General features: G+C 35.7%; 1 long non-coding RNA gene across 2 annotated transcripts in view; it reads left to right on the top strand.

The window, feature by feature from the left end:
* Nucleotides 1–4,822: 4,822 nt before the first annotated feature.
* The window catches only part of LOC118763091, a 118,444-nt gene continuing 115,766 nt past the window's right edge, over nt 4,823–7,500 (top strand). The window contains exons 1-2 of one of the 2 annotated variants that reach the window (XR_004998846.1): nt 4,823–5,160; nt 6,075–6,232. This is a non-coding gene — a long non-coding RNA (uncharacterized LOC118763091). Of the gene's footprint in view, nt 5,161–5,991; nt 6,233–7,500 lie in introns of those variants that run through there. The other variant, XR_004998845.1, reaches the window with a different exon arrangement.

The raw sequence follows: 7,500 nt of genomic DNA, 5'->3' as shown, positions 1-7,500 counted from the left end.
CAAGGAAGTGGAGGTATAAATATAAAATGGGATAATGCATTTCTTAAATCTCTCAAAGCTAAAATTTCGAAAGACCTAACAACACTCATGAGGAAACTGTCCATGGACATGAAAGTTGATCCAAAGAAAATCAAAAATGGTGTACATACTGATTTACATTTGTAGTCATATGTAAGGACAACGAGGCACCTATTGACTCATGCAATGAAAGCCAAAAGGTATGGAAAGGCCAAAAATGTGTGGCGATGCATAAAGCACAATAGACAAACCGTCAAAATATTTTCAGATGTAAAAATCTTTACTGTTGATGCTGTTTTAAAACGTCACAATGATCGATACATTGGTAAGTCACCTTCTGAGGTATAGGACGTCTTGAAGACCAAGCCTCTAGTTAAAGTCATGATACCGGGTATCGTGGCGTCTGACGGTAAAAAAGATGCCTCTCCATTTTTGAAAGTCTGGGGAAAAGGTGGGGACTGACGTTTATTATAAAGTCCTGCGGTTTAAGGTTTCGCTCTGGCTGAAGTCTAACTATCCCAACGGTAATTATGTGAGTTTCTCAAATCTGGTTCTCCTGCTCACAAGGCAAAGAAAGTGCAAAAATTTTACGAAGACAACTTCGCCGACTTTTGGCCTGCAAACTTCTTGCTTTCTTCCAGCCCAGACTTGAATTCTCTGGACTATGCAATATGGGGCAAATTGGAGCACTCTACCAACAGAATTACGCATCCAAGTCTTGATCATTTTAAGCAAATCCTGAAGGTAGAGTGGGACAACATGTCTGAGTACTTCATCATGAAGAGTTGTGACGCCTTCAGGCGGCATGCGAAGGTTGTGGTGGACAATGAAAGCAGACATATTGAATAAATTGTCTCTTTATACCCCTATAAACTTGTTAAAATTATATTTATGTCAGGTTGCTGGTTGTTGCAATATAAACAATTTGGTGAATTATCTATTATTTTCCAACTTTTACTTCCTAACCCTGTAGAAGACAGTGAACAGGTGTGTTCACCGTTTGTGCGGCGCGCTTTCCTGCAGTTCGTCTCTTTGGCCGAACTGCAGTCGTGGATCAAACAGAGACCGAGGCTAGGCGAATGGAACCGCGAGTACTGCCTTGTTCTCAAGCAACTCTGCCGTCCGGAACCAAACATGTGCGACTTCACTTCCTCAAAGGGGTTCTATAGAGGATTAGTGGAGGGGAGGTACGACGACCGTCTCGAGTAGAATATGGGCGTCGACAAGGAACACCTGACCCGTCTGTTTAGGACAACTTTCGGGCCGGGATCTATGGACAATCACCAGAGATCACTGGCCTGGCAGTGCTAACGAGAAGCATTACCCGTTCGAGATAAGCTCTACAGGCACGGTTTGAGATACACCGGACCGACTTGCCCGAGATGCGATGAAACCGTTCTGCATGCACTCGCGCAGTGTCCAACCATTTCGGACCTTTGACCTTATGCTGAACGGCTGCTATCACGTGTGGGACGAGTTCGCTTGTCGGCCGAATCTATCGTGAAAATTGCTCCGCCACTCCCCCTAACCGGGAAGGCAAGGCAGTCTTCATCGTTCTGGTGGCCATGGTGAAAGAATGTGTCTGGTGGACTCGAGCGAAAGGTTTAGAGACAAATACTTTTCTCTCCAGCCAATCGCTCGTCAATTACCACTTGGAAAGGAAGGTAAGAATAGAGAGGCAAATTTTGTCTCCTGAATGTTTCAATAAAAGGTGGGTGAATGTAGCAAAGATGGTACATGCAAGTGACGAATCCACTTTGAGCATGTTCCTCTAAATCGACGAGAGAGAGAGACAGTAAGAGAGAGAAAGACAGTAAGAGAGAGACAGAAAGAGAGAGAGAGAGAGGAGAGAGAGAGAAAGAGAGAGAGAGAGCACTTTGCTCTCGCGTTTATTCCTCCCTGCCTGAGGTTACCGTGGTCTTTTCCGTTTTTCTTTCCACGGATAAACCTAATCTTGCTTTTTACATTTTAAATATTTTCTGTGATACACGATCCCGTTTGATCATCTTTTCTTCTTACGATCCCCTTTGATCAGAATTTTATTTTTCTTCTTTTTTTTTCTTTCCTTTTTTTGAAAGGAAAAGCTCTATTTTGTATTTTGTCCCCTCTGTGTTCGGCCGTGTGGCTAATAAGGAAACTTATCAATCAATCAATCATTCAATCATTCAATCTATCTATCTATCTATCTATCTATCTATCTATCTATCTATCTATCTATCTATCTATCTATCTATCTATCTATATATCTATCTATCTATCTATCTATCTATCTATCTGTCTGTCTGTCTGTCTGTCTGTCTCTCGGTCTATCTCTCTCTCTATATATATATCTTCTTTCGCTTAAAATTTACAGTAACTATCTTGTGCGTGTGTACGTGTGTGTGTGCACGTGCGTGTATGTGTGTATATAACTGTATATATATGTGTGTGTGTTTGTTTGCGTGTGTACATGTTTGTACAAGTATATATGGGTGTGTACTCTTGTCGTTGTTGTTGTTCATCTTCTTCTTCTTCTTCTTCTTCTTCTTCTTCTCCTTTTTCTTCTTCTTCCTCTTCTTCTCTTCCTTCTCCTTCCCTACGCCACATTCTATCGTCTATCTTTTTCATGATTCCAAGTTTTCAGCCTCATTATTTTTCAGTCATGAATTTATATGCAACACACACACACACACACACACACACACACTCCACATTACACACATACATATATACAAATATATAAATATATATGCCGACATATGTATGTGTATTTAGATTTATGTGCATGCGTATGTATGCATATACATATAAGTATACACACACAAACAATGCACATATACATATATTCAAATATATATGCCTTCGATTGTATGTGTATATAGACATGAGCATAAGTATATATGCATATATATATATATATATTATATATATATAATATATATATATATATATATATATACATATACATACTTATATCCATAGACACACACACACACACACTTACACACGCACATGCACAACTATATATATATATATATGAGAGAGAGGGTGAGATTTATATATCTACACATATATATATATGTGTGTGTGTCTATATATATATATATATAGAGAGAGATAGATAGATAGATAGATAGATAGATAGATAGATAGATAGATAGATAGATAGATAGATAGATAGATAGATAGATAGATAGATATAGATATAGATATACTCGCAAAAACACACAAACAAATATATACACAGAGAGACAGAAAGTAGGAGAGAGTTTGATAAATAAAAAAAAAATGATAAAGAGAGAAGGGGGTTAGTTAGAGACTGGCGTGTGTCAACGTAATTAGTCTATCTTCGTTATCATCTCTGGACATGTGTTTGGATGTATGTGCGTGCGTTCGTGCGTGCGTGCCTGCGTGTGACCCTGTGCGCATGTGCGTATGACTGTTCGCATGTGTGTTTATACAGAGAACGTAAGAAACAGAAGACCTAAGATTTATAGACACACGTTCATATTTTAAATCTTTTACTCTCTCTCTCTCTCTCTCTCTCTGCCTCACACTCTCGCAATCTCCCCCTCACTCATCCTCTCATTACTCTCTCTTCATCCTCTGTTCCAACGTTAGCCCTCTCTTTTTTTTTCTTCCGTACATTGTACTTCCCTCCTACATATTTCCTAACGACATCCACCCTTCCCCTATACTCCTCCTATCTCCTGTGTTCACTCCGTGCCATTTAATCAATAAATACCTTTAGAAACTCATTTTAATCGATGTGTGCCTCCGCATTTTGCTGGCCACAACTTGCAACACTCCGCCCCGTTTATGTGTTTTCGTAGTGAAGAGGAGGAGATTACAGTTTTCGTTCGGTTCGAGTAGTCAGCGTCATAGAGACACACACATTGTAACTAATAAAACAAAATACAAATTGTAACAGAAATCTTATGGGTGAATATCACACACACACATACACATACACGCACACATGCACATAAACATACACACACTGAGTTAGATAGAAAGGTAGATAGATAGATAAATAGAGAGTTAGAGATAGAGCGATAGATAGATTGATAGATAGATAGATACATAGACAGAGAGAGAGAGACAGACAGACAGATAAATAGGTAGATAGATAGATAGACAGACAGACGGACACATGCATAGATAGATAGATAGACAGATATATATATATATAGATAGATGATAGATAGATAGATAGATAGATAGATAGATAGATAGATAGATAGATAGATAGGTAGGTAGATAGATAGATAGCAGAGACATCGATAGATAGATAGATAGATAGATAGATAGATAGATAGATAGAACGAGAGAGAGATGTGATAGAAAGGTAGATAAATAGAGAGAGAGAGAGAGAGAGAGAGAGAGACGGATACACAGAGTGACAGAGAGACAGAGAGATGTCAGATAGATAGATAGAAATATAGATAGATAGACAGATAGACAGAGAGACAGATATATAGATATATAGATAGATAGATAGATAGATAGATAGATAGATAGATAGATAGATAGATAGATAGATAGATAGATAGATAGATAGATAGATAGATAAATAGATAGATAGATAGATAGATAGACAGACAGACAGACTGGCAGATAGATAGATAGATAGATAGATAGATAGATAGATAGATAGATAGATAGGTAGGTAGAAAATGTACGTGGTTGCGTTTAGGTGTATAAACATACACACCCCAAACACATACTTATATGTATATGAAAGGGATGTGAATATGTATGTGTATATGTGTGTGGGTGGGTGCGTGGGTGAGAGTGTGTGTTTGTAAGTTTTTGTGTGCGTTAAATATATTGGTGAAATTAATGCCGTCAAAGGCAGTGGGCCAAAATATAAAGGGCCTGTCCACCTGGTTTTAGGAACACACACCGAAGGAAGATTTTGTGAGAAATACCTCCCATTGCAAATATCTTCCTCCATTCCTAGTCTTTCACTACAAATGCATAGTTAGCATCGGACGAATATCTTCTCGGTTCATACCATAAACTGATATATGAATTTATTATAAACAAAAAACAAAACAAAAAGGAAAAGCAAAAACCACAGGAAAAAGAATCATACAGAATAGAAGAAAGAAAGAAAGAAAGAAAGAAAGAAGTATTAACAGGACAACTTCAACCTAAAAAGTAACGTTCTTATACTACATCATAACTTAAAAAGAATATATATATACATACACGCACACACACACACACACACTATCTCTCATACACATACACTCACACATATACATGTATATATGTATACATAGATAATCGTATATATAAAATATGATGCTATATATAAATATGTGTATTATTGATTAATGGTTATATACTTTACACAGAAAATTCTTACAAACATTAAAAAAAATCAAAATCAGTAAAAAAATTTAAAAAGCAACAGTATTGATACACAATCCTGAAAGTATATATAACTACATATATATATATACATATATCCATGTTCATATACAAACGTACATAAATATATACATATATGTATACATATATTTACACATGATATATACATGAATATATATGGGTGCGCGTATATACAGATATACGTATAATAATAACACACATATACGTATATGTTCAATTGCCGAAATATTTTCACATATTTTTAACACAGAAGTGTTATAAACTTGAGCATAACACTTATGTGTGTATAGTAATATTCATTTCAACCGTTTTTTTCATCAAGTCATCTCTCCGCATCTTTTGTACGGCGTCGATATCAACTTGGGCGTGTACAAGACACGGTTTATAGGTATACATTCACATACATACACGCACACACACGTTCGCTCACACATACATAAAGACATACATACATACATACATACATACATACATACATACATACATACATATATACATACATACATACATACATACATACATACATACATATATATATATATAATATATATATATATATATATATATATATATATATATATATATATATATATATGTTTGTAGATATGTGTGTATGTATATTTAAATATCTGTAGCTATATACCTACATTTACCTACATCTATATTTCTATACATAGGTGTATAGAAACAAACAGGCCAAAGACTGCCAGTAACTAAAAGACCTTTGCCCAACGTTTAACTTCCCAAACACCGGAGAACTATCAAAGGTAAAGGCTCAGGCCAAGAGAACCAGAAACTTTTTCACTGTACAGTTACCGTTTCTCGCCGTTAATCTGTAAGTTAAACACTTTTGTTTACCATATTTTTTATTTATATCAGAATTCATTTTAATGTCTGTTTTGTACTGACAAGTGACATGGTCGCTATTGTAGGAGATAAATAAAACTTCGTTGACAGGACGAAGACAATTTAAGATACGACAACCAAACTCGCAAACTGGCTCCAAATTCCACTCCATGGTATTTGGTAAGAGTTGTTGTGCAAGAAATATTCACAATATATTTGAATGTCGCTTTATAGTATATTAGACATCATGACAAGTGAACGAGGTTTCTTATTAAACTGTTTATAAAGAAGGAACTGCGATACACAGCACAATCGAGATACCGTAACACAAAATGTTTTAATTAATGACAAGGTTTCAGACACTTGTGAGAGTGATAAACTTTAAAAATTAAAAACCACCCAATATGAAACATTATATCAAATGCATGTTAACCCTTTACCTGTTCAAAGTATTTTTATAAGTTTGTCCTAGAAAAAAAAAAAAAAACTAAAAGCAGTCCATGTCTAAAGATTCATATACATGCCGCTGTCTGGCATTTGTGGTAACGGCATCATTAAATCGAAGGTTTAATGAACAATAACAAAGACAGAACTTTCTCTTGTTTTTTTCTTTCGCTTTTCTTGGGTTTTTTTCGTGGTTGGGTATTCTGAGTAAAGAAGGTAAAGAGGAAAATGAAAAATAGATAGATTAATAAATAAAATAAATAAAACAGAAACGGTTTGTGGGTAACGGGACTTGCTTCACAGACGAGATTACCAGGAGTTAAGTTAAAATCATGCTCTCCTTGCAGATACACACATGCACTGATGTACACGAGCTTAGAAATACAAACACAAAGACACACACACACACACACACACATACAAACACTTAAATATATGCATAAGTGAGCGAACATACACACACACACACATATATATATATATATATATATATATACACATATATATATATATATGTATGATTCTTTATAAAATTGAGACGAAAGGTTTAAAAGTTCCTTGCGTTTGATAAAAGAAAATACAGGAGTTACAGGATCAGTAAATTATGATTTTATTCAACATATGCCATTTCCCGCTCAGATTAACACATTTATTGCAGTGGTCCTTCAGTTTTTCTAACACTAGTAAAATAACTCGGAATTTTGGGCCTCCAACCAAACATTTCGTGACACCCTTAATGTCAGAAACTTTTCAGCAACTCCTTGTATCAAGAGTGGTTTAGTATATGAAAAAATCCCACTTGTTAATGTGGGA

This window comes from Octopus sinensis, linkage group LG4 (assembly GCF_006345805.1).
Source record: "Octopus sinensis linkage group LG4, ASM634580v1, whole genome shotgun sequence".
NCBI classification, from domain to species: domain Eukaryota; kingdom Metazoa; phylum Mollusca; class Cephalopoda; order Octopoda; family Octopodidae; genus Octopus; species Octopus sinensis.
Note: the sequence above shows the minus strand (reverse complement) of the source record. Positions and strands in the feature narration are given on the sequence as shown.